Source organism: Parasteatoda tepidariorum, chromosome 1 (genome assembly GCF_982258835.1).
Source record: "Parasteatoda tepidariorum strain Cologne lab strain chromosome 1, Ptep-v5.0, whole genome shotgun sequence".
NCBI classification, from domain to species: Eukaryota; Metazoa; Arthropoda; class Arachnida; order Araneae; family Theridiidae; genus Parasteatoda; species Parasteatoda tepidariorum.
In genome coordinates this window covers 60,055,396-60,074,297 of record NC_141755.1, presented here as the reverse complement: position 1 = coordinate 60,074,297, position 18,902 = coordinate 60,055,396, and positions in this window count along the sequence as shown.

Genomic DNA, 18,902 nt, shown 5'->3' with positions numbered 1-18,902 from the left:
TTTTAATTGTATAGATGACTTTATGTTATGTTATATTAAAAATACTCTGTCTCTTATAAGAATGCAATATTTATACATAAGAAATAACTTTAAAATAACAACAAAAAAAAATTCTCTGAAATATATTTTTTAATGTCGCAGTCTTGCAATAATTTTCTGATCTATGCACTTTTCAAATTTACTTCTAGAAATGTATTAATCTTCAAACAAAAGAAATGTAAGGACTTAAATTGTAAAATACAATTTTCTTTCACAAACAAAGCAGACTCAATGCTTACAACACCATAAGTGTTTTTCTTAATGAAATATTGAAACTGATGATGTGTATGTATATTACAAAGCAGTGCAGATTTATGTATAAAAAAGAATATCTTGAAAATTATATTGTAGTTGAACTGAATTTAATCGGCACAAAATAATTCTATTTGCAGATTCTTACAAATAAATCTGAAAATTCTCGACACAAATCTTGCCATAATAAATTAAATTTAATCACATAGAATAGTTGAATATATAATACCCAACTCACTCAAAAGCATTGTAGAAAGTAAGTTATTTTCTTTAATCCGCGAATGGTATATATTTTATTCGATGTTATTGCCTTAATATTCAAGCTCTATTAGACATTTCTTATAATAGAAGTAAAATGAATTTTTTTTGTTGGAAATATATAAGATACATTATTTTAACTTTACTTTTATCAATAAAGCACACTTTATTTTTATCAATAAGTAAATTTCAAATATTAATAATGTTGCTAATTTTTTCAAAGAATTAAAAAATATAAGGCTTTTGCATTTTTGAATATTTTTAAATTTTTTCTTTCGTAAAATGCTTACAAAGAGCACTACTAGAGATCTGTGCTTACATTTAAGAAACCGAAAATACACATCTCTAGTAGTGGTCATTAGTCAGAGTTATATAAGAATACAACTGTTAAATATTTTATCTGAATTATGTAAGACGCGGATAAAAAGTTTAAATAATATCAAGACCATGATATGCGGTAAATGTTCCAATAAGTTTAAGAAAGCTCTTTCAGTTCACATAAGTATATCATGCTGCATGTAAAGGAATTTATTTCAGAACCTTGCTTTTAATAAAAATTTCCATGGGAACTGAAATAGCATGTGATTACCAAAAATATCATACATGTGATAAAGTACAAACCATTGATATTTTTCTTAACACCATAGAGAATTAATGCTGATCGATTTAAATACTTTTTATTTTTTTTTCCCTTTACTTATTTATTTTACTCAAACAGCCATCCAGAAACCCAGTTGAAGTTGACAAAATAATAAAAATAATGAACAAAATAATATATATATATATATATATATATATATATATATATATATATATATATATATATATATATATATATATATATATATATATATATATATATATATATATATATATATATATATATATATATATATGTGTGTGTGTGTGTGTGTGTGTACACAATAAATTTGAAAAGTTTTTATGATCAATAGAAATTAAAAAAAAAATAAATGAATTAAGTAAATTTTCTTTATACAACTTAAAAGTGCAATGGTCCGACGAATTCAATATTGCTTAAAGCGGTTGTTCTTAGGAACGTTGTAAAATATTAAACAACTGTTCTCTTAGAAACATGCATGTAATGCCAACCACCTCTGAGTAGTGTTCTATTTTAGCTTAAGCACGCACGTGTAAACGATCCATTTGGTCTTATTTTTAGAAAAAGATTTTATGTGGTGAAGCATTATTTTATTTAAATCTATTTCGTTAATTTTAATACTCCAAGGTATGTGTTCAATTTGAAATTAAATATCATAGTTTTACAAGCGAAAATAATGCTAAAATCCCCTTGGCGAAAATGCAACGCAATTGTTTTGACAAGGAAAACCGTCTTTTTGGCAACTTAGTTCGGAAAAGCAATCGGACACGGGCGGTTTAATTCGTAAGAACAAAATTTTTGTTGTCCTAACCACTTGGATGAGTTTTTCTCTTTGGAACATTTAGTAGGACGCACAAATGTTTCTGCATCGGGCTTGAAATTTCTTCCTGGTTCTTAAAACTTTACACCAGTACTTGGTACTATTATTCCCATTTTCTGTTTGCTACATTGCTTTTCCCATGTCAACGTTTTGAGGATAAAGGTTTTACTTTTATAGCGATCGTGACACTTTCTCTTTCCCACACTTGTCATAAAAACGGTTTTATAAAAATCGATTAAAGTTCTGCTCCTCTTAAAGCTTGCTAAGTAAATATTTTCTTAATTTCTACACTGTAAAAAATGCTGTAGCATAGTTGCCACTATTTTTGGTATTGAGGTAAGCCAAGCACATTATTAATTACAGAAATGTAGTTTTCATGGAAAAAAATGTCATTAAAATTAGCAAAAGAACAATTCTTTAAAAGAATTAGTACGAATATAAAAATAAAATATGTTTGTTTTTTAAATAAAATATTTTTGCAATGAAGCCATATATTCATTGTCACTCATGAAAATATGCGTTGTCAGTAAACAAACCAACTAACGATCTGAAAATAAATAAATAGAAGAAAACGGGAAAAAAGTAAATAAAAAATATGTCTACATGCATTTAAAAAAAGTTTAGTTAAATTATACACTAAAAACGGTTGCAACTATACACCAAAATTTTTACAGTGTAGGGTATAGCTATAAATAATGCGTTTCAAATAATTCAAAGTAAAATAGAATTTAATGGGATAATTTTCTACCAATAGATTTTCTATTAGATATTACATGGAGAAAAAAATTCTGGAAAATTTACCCTTCTGTATGATATTAACATTTCTAGTAAATAAAAAAAAAATTCAGTTTAATAAAACCAACATATACGGTATGTAAACACATGAGGCGTCTCCTCAGAGTAAATGGACAAGAAATAGGGCTCTTAAAACTGCCAACTTTGATGAAGAAGAAGCATCTTATGGACCTTGTACTGATGTATTATAGTTAGTTGCAAAATTTGATATATTTATATGGATTATTGATCACAAAATTTTAAACAAAATTTTCTCGAAACTATATTTCTCTCTTACTTGTTGTGCAACTAGTACAGTTTTAAGTAATTCACGTCACTTTTTGACACATTGCTTATAATAATTATAGTTTACGTAACCGATAAGGGTTTTATAATTGAGTTGAGTGGTTTTGAGTAATCCACGAAAATGTAACTTAATTTATGTAACTTATTTTTTGATATTTATTTTCAAAATACCTTCATTTTGTAAAGACATATTATGAGATTATGTATTTTTACAAGCAATGAAAATAGCCTCCGTTATGATTTTTCCCCACTTACAAGAGAAACTAGGGAAGTGTGACTCGCCAATTTTGAAATAAACTAGTGGGATGTATGCCTTATGAGTAATAATTTTAGGGGGCAGCATTCGTTTCGGCCCATAGAAGGTCCTGTGAGAGATAAAAAATAATTCAATATATAGGAAAATCGGTATTTTATTACTTCAACGCTGACTATTAGTTATTGTAATTGTCTCATACTCCAATTAATTTTGTTGATACTTTCATCAAATCTTTTTAAATTTATTTTCAAAGAACTTTCCAAATTAATTGGAGTATGTAATTGCAAATCAACTAATAATTAATTAATAATTAATTAATTTACTGATTGATTTATTAATTAGAAAAATTAGTTAGTTATCCAATTAATTACAAATTAATTGGATTATGAGACAATTACAATAACTAATAGTCTGCATTGTAGTAATAAAATACCGATTTTTATATATATTGAATTATTTTTTATCTCTCACGGGACCTTCTATGGACCGAAACGAATGTTAATTAATTTATTAATTAGCAAATTAATTAATTATCCAATTAATTACAAATTAATTGGAGTATGAGACAGTTACAATTACTAATAGTCTGCACTGAAGTAATAAAATACCGATTTTTCTATATATTGAATTATTTTTTATTTCTCATGGGACCTTCTATGGGCCGAAACGAATGTTACCCCCTAAAATTATTCCTCATAAGGCATACATCCCGCTAGTTTATTTCAAAATTGGCAAGTCACACTTCCCTAGTTTCCCTTGTTAGGATTGACAGCTCTATTTTTCACTTTTATAGTTGAGTCATTTGACGACTCATTCAAAATAAGTATTTTATTCCATAGAATTAAAAAAAAATCATTTGTAATTAAAATTTACGTCCATTATGATTTTATTTTCATTTAGTGTAAAAAGCTCTAATTGTCACTTTTGAAGGTGTGTAATTTGACAACTCATTTAAAATAAGTATTTTCTTTCATAGAATTAAATAAATTTTCATTTGTAATTGAAAAAAGTTGAGCTTTTCCGAAGGGAGTCGTTTTCGAAACGGGAGTCATAGATGTTAAGGCTCCACAATTTCCTGCTCCAATATTTACTAATGGCATAAATAGTGCACACTGAACGTCTTTAATTCCCAAGCAAGCTGATATCAATTTGAAGTTGTGTCAGCTCCAATCCACCATTGGTGAAAAACCCTGGTATTTCACTTTGTATGTTCATTTCTTTATGTAGTAATTAAGAAATATTAATTTTAAATATTTCAAAGCACTTTAAAAAGTTAAATTAATTGAAAAAGTTTCTTGCTTCTAGCATGGATAAAAATATTAAAAGAGTTATTATTATAATTATTTTTAATTTTGCGTCTTTCTACTGTTATTGCATGCTTGAATATTGTTTTACGTTTCATTTTTTTTCGATGTAAATAAGAAAAAAACCTGAAAAAATCTTTTATTGTTATTATATTTAAAAGAAAAACATCCTTCTGATAGTACTTTTGAACTACACTCTGTATATTAAGTAAAAAAAATAATAATAATAATCGCTTAAATCGCTAAGTACTGTAAACATTCCATTTCCTATTTTAGATTCATCGCATAAATCAGTTTCTCAATATACATAATTAAGATCGATTTCTTAACTTAGTCACACGCTTCACAAATGTTTGAGAAGAATTGATTCATAATTGAATGAAGCAGCGATAAATTGGGATGCATCATCCCATGTAAAGGATTTGTTTTCTAAGAACCCATTCTGAAACATTATTTATATTTAACAGAAGTAAATAATTTACCTCCGAAATACTTGCCCCCCCCCCTAAAAAAATCGTAAAAAAATATTTCCCTAAATAAATTTTCTTTCATTTAATCCAAAAAATTAACTTTTCCTCTTTGTAATCTCGCAATATGCAAGAATTTTCCCAGTCTTCCTAAAAGCAGAAACATCTCAAAAATCGCTAACGGCCGTAATTATTCCATTTCAAATTTCAGGTCCATCGCATAAATCAGTTTCTCAATATACATAAATATGATCGATTTCTTAATTTAGTCACACGCTTCACAAATGTTTGAGAAGCATTGAGTCATAATTGAATGAAGCAGAGATAAACTTGGATACATCACGGAATCTAAAGGATTTGTTTTCTCAGAACTCGTTCTCAAACATTCTTCCTTTTTCAGCGAAGTGGATAAGTTTCCCGAAAAACGTGCCCTCCAACAAATATTATTGGTGTTTTATCGCAAGCACGAGAATGAATCGATTGAGATCCTCTCACCCCTGGTACCGAAAATATTTTTAGCTAGTCCCCGGAAGGGGTCTCGAACATTTCGTACCCCTCCACACTAATTGAATTTTCCTTGGAAAACTGATTGACATCAGCGTAACGTCGGTGGCGAAAAATTATCTTTGTTACTTATTTGTTGTTCTTTTGTTCCAGTTTTCGTTTATTTTCTGATAGTTGTGTAGCTTGAGGGTTTAATTTTGAGGTTGGCTGCTACCAAAGTCGGATGTAACTTTTAGATCCTAACAAATTTTATCCCTCAATTCCAGTTACTATGGAATTCGCTTTCATTTCGCGGATATCATATTGTTTGGTGGTTGATTTCGTCTTCAGTTCGCTTTATTATTTTGAGTTTTGGCTTCAGTTGGTTAAGAGTTTCACCAAAGTTACGACTTTCGGGAAAATAACTGAACACCCACGCTAACTATCTAGATTGTTTGCACTTGGGACATAGTTTTATAATTATCTTTGTCGTCAAAGAAAAAGTGCAGAAAAAGAAGTATTATTTGCCTTAGGGCATAATATATTGTTTACTAATATAACTTTATCTCTCTATATAGTATTAGTTCTTCTGCTTAAGTTGACTTCAATATAGTAAAGAACAATTAAAACTGTTAAGTTCGAAAAAATGGATGCAATCGCGTATGATATTACACCTTTTTTTTAAGTTAAACAATCTTGAAGATCTGATTATATTAAAGTATAATAAAAACTTGACTTATTACTGATATGTTTTATCAAACAACAGCGATGAAACATTTTATGTAATGATTGAGCTGACATTATGGGCATGGCATATTTCCAAGGTTTTAAAATTTCTTTAATTTCATGAATTATATTTTTTTATCATTTTAATCCTGTTATAAAGAAATTTTATAAATTATTTAATTTTTTATCACATTTCATAAAAACCGAATACATATACTTTAATTCCTTTTTCAACAACCAATGCAATTGTTAAATTTTCAATTGAATACAAATGTGTAAAATTCTTCAGTTCAGTTTTCCGTTCGAATATCAAAATCTATTTTCAAACTTTATTTTTCTAACGGCAAAAATGTGTCCGTTCTAGGGTTAAATTAAATTCTAACGGCCTTTTTGGCGATTAAGTTGTAACCATATTATTTGCAAAGACTATTATACTAAATGTATATATTAAAAAATGACATCAGCGTTTCGAATTGCTTCTTCATTTAAATACATAAATTTATAAAATTAATTGAAAGTCAATAGATCACTGTAAACAATATTTGTATTATAATGCATATTCATGTAACTTCTAAATATTTTATGAAATACAGCTATAAATGTTGCAAAAAATAAAGTTGTTTTATTTGGATGATTCCTTTTTATAAGTATTTTAAATATCATGTTATGGCCACGTAAATATTTCTAAATAGTAATAAACTTACAACTTCATTAAATTTTATAAGCAAAACTTTATGATCTAAATAAGAAATGATAAAGTAAAAATGAAGAGTCAGAGGTTCATAGAGTTTTGGGCTCCCTTAATTTGTGACCGACGACAAGATGGTAGCACTGTGGTCAGCATTGCTCACCTATCTTCTCTACTTCACAGAATGTTGAATTCAAACCGGCACTGGACATCAACATATACGCATTAATCCACGCTGTTTATAGTTAAAAATCAGTAACTTTACTCCTGCGCTATTGCGGATAATATCTCGTTTTCTAATATAATTCAAAAAATGCATTATATTATTGTTATAAAAATAATATTTAGAAACCAAAATAAAAAAATCAAATGCAATCATACATTACTCGTACATTACACAGTACAGAGATTATGCTATGTTAGCTAATTTAATTATTAAAATATATTTTAGAATAAAAAAAATGATTAAATTGTTGTATTAAATCTAATTTTTTATTATTTTTGAAGTTGCTAAAACTATTGTTTTAAAATTATAACTTACAAGTATCTACTTCTAAGTATCCCTCTCTCAAAAATCAGCAATTTGTTCTCCTCTTTTTTACTAAGAGTCCAGCACTCACTACCATATAAGATCACAGGCCGTAGGAGTGTTCTTTATATGTTAATTTTTGTCTTTTGTTTAAGAAATTTACTTCTTAGTTGGCTTTTTAAGCCAAAGTAGCACTTGTTTGCCATTGCTAAACGGCTATCGATTTCAGTATTAATGTTTATTTCACTCTAGCTGAAAATATTGTGTTACTTTTTCACCAGTGTGAAATTAAAATTAAATCTAAGACATAGTTTTATAAAAATTAATAATATTCTTTGTTTTTAAAAAATTATGACTATTCATTGTTTTTCTGAAAGAGTAGCGGATGTTTGATTTTAAGTAAAAACATAAATAAATAAGTAAATAAATGTAGTTTTACCGCGAAGCGTAAGACTACTTAATTTTTGAATTTTTTTAATTTGTGTTGAAAATTCCTAATCAAATTTTTATAATCGAGTGCACAAATCAAATTTTTTTTTCTTCTAATATTAGTTAACTTTTATATTTGCAATTTCATTCAAAATTTTGTAAGAAAATTTTTTACATTTTAAGTCACCTTTCTATCCTATATTGTAAAAATTAACCGTCGTATTTCGTAATTTCTCTTTATATTTAATGGTTTAAAGTCGTAATGTTGACTAAACGGTTTTTCTCCGTTTTTCAACATAATCACCTACGGATTAAAACGGACAGTTGAAATTCTAGAATTTAACATTTAGTTTTGCGTTCCTTAATATAACTTATCCTTTTCTGCAATTTGTTTACAGTTGTTTTCTGCTCTTATTTTTAGCAATTACTTATTTTAAACATCATATAAATAAAGCTGTGATTCAACTTCATTATCATATTTCTGTAGTATTGAAGCAAAATTCTCACTATTACAATTTCTTCTCAATAAGCCGCAGTTTCTCAGAGGACAGAGCATTCGCCTCTTAGTGAATTGAACCCATGTTCTAATCTAAGCGATGACTGGTAGATTCGATTTACCGACATAAAATATTTACATCTGCTACGAGTACTGAATTACTTCATACCTTTCACAATGAAAACTTGTTTCCATATGGTAAAAGGCTATGGAGTTATTTGTGTTAAAAAAAAAAAAAAAAAAAAAAAAAAAAAACTAGCCTGAATGCGAATTTTCTTCGTAATTTTTACAGGAAAAACTTGTTCTTGCATAGTAAAAAAGACTACAAAGGTAATTGATTTACTTCGTAGATTTTTAAGATTTTGCCCAACAACCCATCTACATGATTGAAATCTTACGGGATATTTTCTACAGTGAAACATTAAAAATTCTTCTTTATCTTAGAATATTCTCATTAGAAAGTTAAAAAAAAAGTTGTAAATTATTAATTTATTTATTTATTTTTTTTCTTTTGGGAAATTGACTTAATAGTATATCAGAAAATTTGAAGACAACCATTTTACTTTGGATAGCTATAAAACACTCCACTCCCCTTTATAATGAAGCCGAGACCACTATTGAATGTGCCCTCTCCCCTAGAAACCCCTGAAGTCCTAATCCGTAAGTGGACAAACAGATGCTTGAGCTATGGACAGCATGGCTGACTGAATTTGCGTCACCTGTGACGCCATTATTAGTACACTAGGCCAGAATGTTACTTTGATCTCATGCATATACACATTTTATCTTTTCATTAAAGGGAAATAAAGTAATGATATCATTAACACGCAACTACAAAGAACTGATTGAAAATAAATCTCATTGTGATACTGGATTAGTCAGTTTCAGGAAAAAAAATATGGGTGTTTCCCGCCAATGACTCAAACTTTTAGAGTATCTAGTTTTAATTAGTTTTAGTTATTCTTGTTTCACTCTTTTCAGTTTGATTTGTCATTTCATTCATGATCAAGATTAAAAATTGATAATGTTTAAATCTGATGTGATAAGAAAATGGCTGAGTCATACACCATCTGGTAAAGCGCTTAATTGAAAACTAACAAAAAAAAAGAAATATTTAACCCATGATTAATTTTGACTTATGGTGAGTAAGGTTTTATATGGATTAAAGCATATTAAACACTTAAGATCGGCTAAATAATTTCACAATGCCTTTTTTTAAAATATTATTTAGTTTTGAAAAACTCTATGTTTTTTAAAAAACTAAATAGTATTTAAAAAAGAAAAATTTATTACATTTTAACTGCAAATATATAAATTTGATTAGTTTTTTTTTCAAAATCTTTTTACTTCATCGATTAAAATATTTATAATATCGATATTAATGTTTTATACTAAACAAAAATTCAATTTTAGTATCCGAAAAATAGTTTGTTTTATTTTATATTGGCCTAATAAATAATAAAATTAATCAGGCTTCGAATATTAGCTCTGTTATTATTTGATTTTACAGTGGAATAGTAAATTTGTGAATGAGATAAACATTGTTCTTTTTACCGTATTTAAAAAAGATGTTGTGTGATTTCTTATAGCAAAATTACTGTATTTCATTTACTTTTTACTTATTTCTGAGGACTACCCATTGCGCAGAAAATGAAATAAATAAGTGAAATATCCTGAACAAATTGAATCAAATTATGGAATTTTCACGTGCAACGACTCAATCTGGAGGAGATGATGCCAAATATACTAATTAGTGCAGGTAATATTTTAAATTACGAAAACAGACACGAAACGTTTTATCTCTGAATGAAATATTCTTTTTTGACGGATTCGTCTTCTTCATCCTTAAAATATAGGGGGAAACCGCAATCTGGTAAATATTGTCTCAATAGTTTAGTCAAGAGAGCGGTTAACAGTTTCGACCACTTAAGGTACATTTTACTTTTTGCATATTTAACTATATCTCAAGAAATATTACAGGTATTTCAAAAATTTTTGAACAGTTTTAAAATACGTTTATCCAAAGACATAACCATAAAATAATTTTCTAATAATTATTTATATCTTTTTGTTATTTTATTTCTTGATAGTCGAAAAAGTTTTGAATTGTTGGGTGAATAATTTTCAAATTTTATTACGAAAAAATACTAAATGTGAACAAAATCGGTCAAACTGTTCCTTAAAAATTGAACTTTAAATATATACGACTTCCTTGAAATCTGATTTCTTATGAACTATTTACTTAGGAGAGAAGTAAAATATCGTCCTGCTATTATTATAGTTAATCAATTTTAATAAAATTTAATAATAGGAGCTACTGGTATTATGTTAATTGGTGAAGTCTACTAATCTACCTAATTGCCTAATACATCTAATATCTAATACAGGTACAAAGTATTATATTAGTATAATTGACATTTATTAAAACTCCATCAATACTGTACAGTATTAATATAGGTACGGATAGGGAAATAGGTTTTTATGGCCCCTCCAAAAGGATGAGTTCCGGAGAAAATTACTTGACTTTGGTAAATTTTAGCTACTAAGATTTGAACTCGAGCAACAGTATGTCTAACAGAACAGGCTAGAGTTACTAGTTGGATGAACTTTTAAAAACATATTTTGTTTATTCTAATAAATTAAAGCCATATGAAGGGAAACATATAATAATAACTATTGATAATTTTTTCTGCCTCTTTAATCGTATCGGTATATAGCTTTTGATTTTGTGTACGATTTCGTGCAGAATCGATACATTGTTCAGTTCCTTTTTTCCCCGTTCGAAAAACTGGTAATCAGTTTCGGTAACGGGTATTCATATTTGCGGCTTAAATCATTTTCAAATTGTGAAGAAGAAAAAGGTAACATGTTTTCGGTCAGTCAGGTGCAAGCGGAAATTCGCCAAACATTGTCAGTTATTCGCCATTTCTCAATATATTTTATTTTATTTATTCTTTGACACGTAAAATAAAATTAAAAACAAAATAAATTCAAAATAAATAAATTATATGAATGAAAAATATTTGAATTTCCTTTCAGCCGCCTAACAGAAAATTATCGATATCTTTTTAGGTTCGTTGAAAAACTCATTCTCAAAGTTATTTTTTTCCCCTTTCTACTTTTTTTTTTTTTTTTTTTGCCTTGGATTACATTTAAAACTGAATTGAGATAATGTGTTCCTAATGAAGTGAAGTTGTGTGTTTCTTTTTTTCATCAAATTAACCAATATAAATAATTTATTGGACAATAATCCATAATGGTAGATAATTGTACAAAATGCAGTTTACTAAATATTTCATTCTACGTAAAACACCACATAAATCTAATTTTATGGATTATTTAATTAAAAGTTTAATTTGCTTGAATCTAAGTAGAATAATGTTTATTAATAGACTGGACTCAAGCAACTTACTTTTTTTTCTTTTTTTTTACTTTATTTATTTTTTTTTAATTTTAGAACATTACTTCAAATTAGAAACCAAGCCAAAAATGTAAACTTTGAGTAAAAAGGTTGCCATTTAAATTAGGAGTCATGTTAAATGATTACAATTCAATAATTGAGCTTAAACCTTTTCTCAATTATATCCACTATATTTTTAACGACAAATACTGCCATTGTTAACCGTTGTTTCTGAAATAGATTGCAATTACATAGAAATAATAAAGAACGAGTTATAAGTATTCTCAACGGCCATTATAAACCGATTGTACCATAATATGTTGATGTTTGAAATAATGTTCACTATGAAACGAGCAAAACATATACCCCTTTCCTAACTCTTTGATCATGTGGCTCAGGGGATAGAGCGTTTACCTCTCATTGAAGTGAACCGGGTTTGAATACCAGCTATGGCGATGGCCGGACGAAAAGAATTCCATACTCAGATCGCGCCGATAATAGTGTGGACGAAAAATATCCTCTGTGGAAGTTGTGTGGATCATAAGTTAGAATCTTCCTGCCGTAAGGGTAACTGTGGAAATTTTTCGTGATTTTTTTTCTCCATGTAAAGCAAATGAGGTTTAGTTCCTTAAAAAAGCCCTTCACGAAGACTAATTTTTCTCAATACTTGTTCCAGGAGTTCCCTGGTCTTCTGAATCGCGTTCAAAATTACAAAGCAACAGAGTTGAGTTGTAAACTCAAAGTCGGCTGTTCAACGTTGGTGAACTGGGTCTGAATCCCAGCGATGACTGAGCGATAAGAATTCCGCACCGGGCTCGAGCCAATAACAGTGAGGACGAAAAATATCCTCTGCGGAAGTTGGATCATAAGTAAGAATCTCCTTGCCATAAGGCTGCCTGTGGGAGTTTTTCGTGGTTTTTCTCTCCATGTTATGCAAATGAGGGTTAGTCCATAAAAAAAGTCCTTCACGAAAGTTAATTTCTCTCAATACTTGCTCCAGGATTTTCTTGGTCTTCTGAATAGGGTTTAAAACTACAAGGCTGCGGAGTTGAGCATTGGTTGTCTTAAAATCGCAGTCTGCTGTTCATCAATATTGTAAAATAAAATATAAAAAAAGAAGGAAAGAAAGAAAATCGCAAGATCTGTAGTTGTTGTAAATGTGTCGAACAATTTAATTAACAGTTAACCGAGAAGAATCCTATCTTAGTCTCTTATATCTCAAAGGAAATATAATCCTTATTTCATAAATATATTTTTCTTCAACGAAAGGAATTTAAATAAAATTAATCAAGTTTCACAAAAAAGTTTTTTTTACAGTGATATAATGAAAAAACTGATTAATAGATAATTTCGATTTTCTTTCAGTAGTGTTAAAAAATTTGATTAAAAAAATATCTGTATGAAAAAGTAAATGTTGTCCACAGTATATTTAAAAATATTTAAATATCATGAATATTTATGCAAGCTGAATTAAAGTACTGGAAAAATAAATTTTAAAATAAACATTAAAATTTTACAAATTACGACACGAATCTACAAAACTTTAATCAGGTTTAAAAAAAATGTCTTTGATAATGTGGGAAACTAATTTTATCGTTGAAGGTGCATGTTTACCGCAGACTAAATTGAACAAACATCATTAAAATTCCACTAGAAATTCGCTTTTAAACTTTTGTACAATCTTTTTTTAAACAAATCTTATTGAATACGATAAAAATATTTTAATGCATTTATAGGGATAAAAAAGTTAATTTTCGAAGGAAGCTTTCGCTTTCCTTTTCCAAAACTTTTAGTCTAAATCCTTAATGCATGAAAATGAGCTTACGAAAAGTTTAAATTATTCATATTTTTATTAAAATGCAAAAATGCTTCATAAGAAATTCATATGATAGCATGGGGAATAAAAGATACAAATATTTAGTTTACCGCCATGTTTTCTTTGTGAAATTGTTTTGATGGGGTTTTTAAAGTGTTTATATATGTGCGTGGAGAAAAAAATAAATGAGTATAGATTCAGGTAGTTTCTTCAACACATTAACTCTTTATAAATTACAAGGCATAACCTAACACTTACAAACTCGATTTACTTTTTAATCTTATTTCCTAACGGTATTGATTTTTAAATTTTTTTAATCTGCTTTAGTTAAATATATTAATAAATCATTTCTATTTTTTATTTAAAAAAATATGCAATTTTCATACGTTTCAATTTCTATATATATCATAAAATTTAAGTATATATTTTGGAAATTTCAGAAAGAAGCTCTTATTTGAAAAATACCATTAAGTTTTTTTTCCTAAAGCATTATTTAAACTTACACTGCTTTGAAAAAGTTGTTTCAGTTCACTGTAAAGAATTCTGGATAAAATTACGATAAAAGGTAATGCACTCTTGGGCGCTGGTACTTTGTACAGCAGAATCAATTTTTACCGAAATATATTACGAAACAAAAAACTGATATTCTGTAATTTTTACAGTAATATATACAGTAAAATCACTGAATCACTCTAGTTAAATAAATTTTAGTATAAACAGTACGGTATATTGTTTTTACGGAAAAAATGGACTTTACGGAGGATTCACCCAAATTGCGGTACTTTATACAGTAATTTGAGCTGGAACTTTTTAGAATAATGAGGAAAAACGCAATTTTCGAATACAGACAGCTATTGAGCTGCCTGAAATTCTAATTTCAAACATTAATTTAATCGTGATAGAAATTTATACGATCAAATGTCTTATATTGTAAATTATCATGTTTACAATTATATGAGCCATTGTCTTACAATAAAAATGATTATAATTACAAATATATAAGCAAATGCCTCACAGTATAAATGATTGTGATAACACGAGAAAATGTCTCACAATATAAATTACTTTAAAAATTATATGCTCTTTTGTGACACTGAAGCTAAAAAATGGATAATTTTATTTCGAAAAGAAGAGGTTCACAAAATCACTCAATATCTGGCAATAATGATTGTCTTGTCTTTCAAACCATTATAGTCCTTTGAAACTTTAATGAGACAAAAATCTTATTATTAGAAAGTCTTTCAACATTGATGTCAATTCATACAAGTACAAGGTGTTTTTTTGAGCAATGGTTTTACATCTGAATTATTATTGTCCCAAAAACTGTTATTTTTAAAAAAAATTCAATTCGATTAAAATTATTTCCTGAAAATCGAGGTTTTAATCAAACCATTTACTGAATAAAAAATGTGAAGATTTGTAACCAGTTCCTCGAAATTTTGAATCCGACTAAGAATGCGCAGAAACCTACCAGACATGTGTATAGTCAAATTTGTAATTGTAATTGGAGCGAAACTAACCAACATCTCATAGAAGAAGGAAGGACTTCGAACGAGCTACCAGAAACATGAAATCCGATTCCTTATTAATACGAAGGTTGTGCCATCTTTCTTACTGGGCAATTTAGTACTCCGAAACTTGTTTTTTTTTTAATGCACACCATGACCTTTTGTCAATACAGGGTAGATTTGTTGGCCCCTCTTTTAGGGGCACCATATCAGGTGGAACAAAGTTGCTCCCACAGTAAGGACAGATAGTACAAAGAATGAAAGAACGTTCATGCCTTGTCCGGGTTCAAAAACTTTCTGATGCAAGTCCAGTTCTCTGACTCCTACACAGGCTGGTCGGCAGTAGTCCGAAGGTTTTGACATCTTTTTTTAAATTTCCAACTGCCCAGCTCAATAGTCCGAAGATTGTCATACCTGTCTTATTCTTCTCCCACAGCGCAGTTTATGTTCGCTTCTTTTTACTACTATACTGATTGGTGTGAAAACCTTTTCTCTTCTAGGAGGTGTCGAACTAACACACTTTCCAGTTAAACTGAGAGGGATACCACGAAATCTTCCTACTGGAGTATGTCATGAAAAATATTTGAATTTTTGTTTTAAAGGATGAGGAGGAATGGTATGATGAAAAATACATAAAATTAATTTAAGGTACAAGTAAGATTATTCTAAAATAAAGCTTTATTAGTTATGTAACATGATTCAAAGTACGTAAATTTATCAATTTGCATGTTTCAGAGTTAACTTTTTCTACACGTTCTTGGCCAAGAATCACCATATTTCTTTCAGCGAAAATTTGAAGTAGTATGCTTGAATAAACTCTGTAAAAATGTTTTCTATTGATGAAAGTATGGAATGCATATGTTTTACATGTTAAACAGCATGTTTATGTTTTCGGAGCAAAATACCAGAAAATATCTCTTCCCTTCTGAATCGAATAGAGACGTAAGTCAAATACAAAGGATTGATTATAGTTGTATGCGCATAGGTTAGTGTCACAAATCTGTTTAAATCAAGGATATTTTATAATATCTATTCATTTTTATTATGACAATTTTCAGCAGTTATCGAAACATTGTTACTTAATTGTATAAGCCAATGTAAAAAAAAATGTGCATTTGTTTTTCCTTTTGTCAAGGTTTCCGTATAATGAAATATGATTAAAAAAATATTTAAGGTAAGAGTAATGTAGTTGTCCTCATTGGGACTCTTGGCAACTTTGATACAGTGACAGCTAAATTAAAAGCAATTCTATTTAACTGAAATAAATCATGGAAATAACATTAACTTTATTTTAAAATAGATAAATACTATTAATCTATATAATTACATATTGTGAGATAGTGATATACTTACGGGATTTCATTATTCTTTCTGGTGCACGCCTGAACTATCCATACCAGTCCTCAGATTAGTTTTATATCACTTTTTTACACTGTGAAAAATCCCCGTTTATTTTACAGACTTTCTCCGCATATTTGGCCATTTAACGTTACTTTGTTGACAAAACGGTTTTTATCTGCTTCTTTTCCTACAGATAAACGGGTTAAAACCGTCTGTTTAAAGTCTAAATTGCCATACAGTTTTGCTTACCGTACAATAGCTGCACATTTTCAAATCATGTTAATTTTTTTTACTTGCTCTGTGCATTATTTTTTCTTTATAATTCAGGTGTCAAACATTTTTATACGGTAGGTATGATATAGTTTTTAACAAGTTTTCATATGAATATTATTTCAATGAGAAAAAAATTCAGGTTAAAAAAAGAGTTTAAGATTTTTTCCAAACTTTACTGCTGATGCTCAGGGAACAGGGCATTAGCATTAAAATGAGCTAACTCGAGTTCGATTCCCAATGTTTACTGGTCGTGTGAATGCTCCAATGCACTCGCCGTCCCAATTGCAACGCTAAAATAATTATTTTATATAGGTTTTCTTAAAATTTTTTTTGTTTAAATAACAGTATTTATTTGCTTAAAAAACAAATGTTTAAATAACAGTATTTATTTGCTTAAAAAACAAATGTTTAAATAACAGTATTTTTACGTGGAAATTATAGTTTAATACTAGCAAACAAATTGTCAGTTTTTTCTTACGTAAATTTAAAATATTGTTTTGCAGTTTACCTGAAAATTTTTTTGCAAACATAAAGTAAGTTTAACTTAAAGATAGAGAGTTCAATAATTAACAGTTGTTTTGAATTAATTTTATGGTATGCAGGAATTTGATCCTAATCATTTATTTGATTTTCTCCATCCGTATTTAAGTTAGAATTTTCCTATGGAGGCACCTCACTGTGATTTTCATGACTCAGAATTTTTTAAGATATTTAAAAAAAGAGAAATTTGCACCTTTTGTTGAAAATCTAATTTGAGTAACGATTTTCTTTTAAGAAAATGCGACTTATCGTTAAAGCAAATTTATGAATAAAATTGAACTTTTGGATTGTATTATTCTTCCTTTACTTTGCAAAAATAAAAATTTAAAATAGTTTTTTGAATTTGAAATGACTTCTATAAAAATCTTTTCTTTCTCTCAGATAACAGACCCAACGAAAAAGAACAAGTCTTTATTAGGAACATCAGAATGTTTAGCAGTAGTATGTGCGTAGGAAGTTTATGAGCCCTTTCTTTAGGTGTTTTATATTCTCCCTTTCAAGTGACACCTTGATTTTTTACCATTCCCTCTCATTCCGATCCTTAAACAATAAAATCTTTTTCTAGTTTTATTGCTTTACTCTGATCTCACCAATAAACTCACAGTACAACATCTACCATAATAACAACTTGTAGACTGGAGAAAATTGTATTGGCAACTTCTCGAAAAAATATTTTAGCGGAACAGCTCCATTAAGAAATCTATCCTATTGACAAAGTGACGTAGAAAAAAAAAAGAATATTTCTGACATAATTCATAAGTATCCATAAAATGTCTGCGACATTTGTCAGTGACCTTCCAAAAATTGCACTAAAAATTGCCCCCGCGGAAGGAAAAAGCAAATAAACAAATAAAAGGTAACTCTATTATGAGGAAAACCTTTTTGACTCCAGAAACTAATACCTGCCAACTTACATTCTGGAAAATCATAAATTCTGCGGGAAATAGGCGAGGGAGGGGCAAAAAATCTTGCGAATCAAAGAAGTGCAAAAGAAAAAGTTTACCCACCCTACCCGATCCTGTCTCTTATCAAAAAGTAGAAGTTTCAATTTTACGTGCAAACAATAAATCACCCTAGAAACTGGAAATGAGGTATGAAATATGGCGGAGAATAACATTTTATTATTTTTATTTCCTCTGGCCCCTGTGCTTCCCAATCAACTATGGAAGTTGGAAGCCGCAGATTTTAAAGTGCTTTTCCCTGTTTTGCCCGGGTAGTGTGGATGCTTAAATGTATATTGAATATTCAGATCTCGCTGAAGGTGGAAAAGAGAGATTCAAGAACTTAATTTCGTCTCGACGGCGAGATATTGTTTTTTAGATGATAATATTTTCTCTACCTGTTTTCCCAAACTAAAGCTGTTTTGCTGCTATCTTTTACTCTAATAATGTTTTTTTTTTTTTTTTTTTTTTTTTTTTTTTTTTTTTGAACTTTCAAAATATTTTTCGCCTTTTTTAAGAGTTTGTCTCTTGAGAGTTTAGTGAGTATAATGTAGGAATTTTCTTCGCGATGTCTCAAAAACTTTAGGAGACTTAAAAAATGAGTAAATTTCACGTATTCCTTTCATAATGCAGTAAA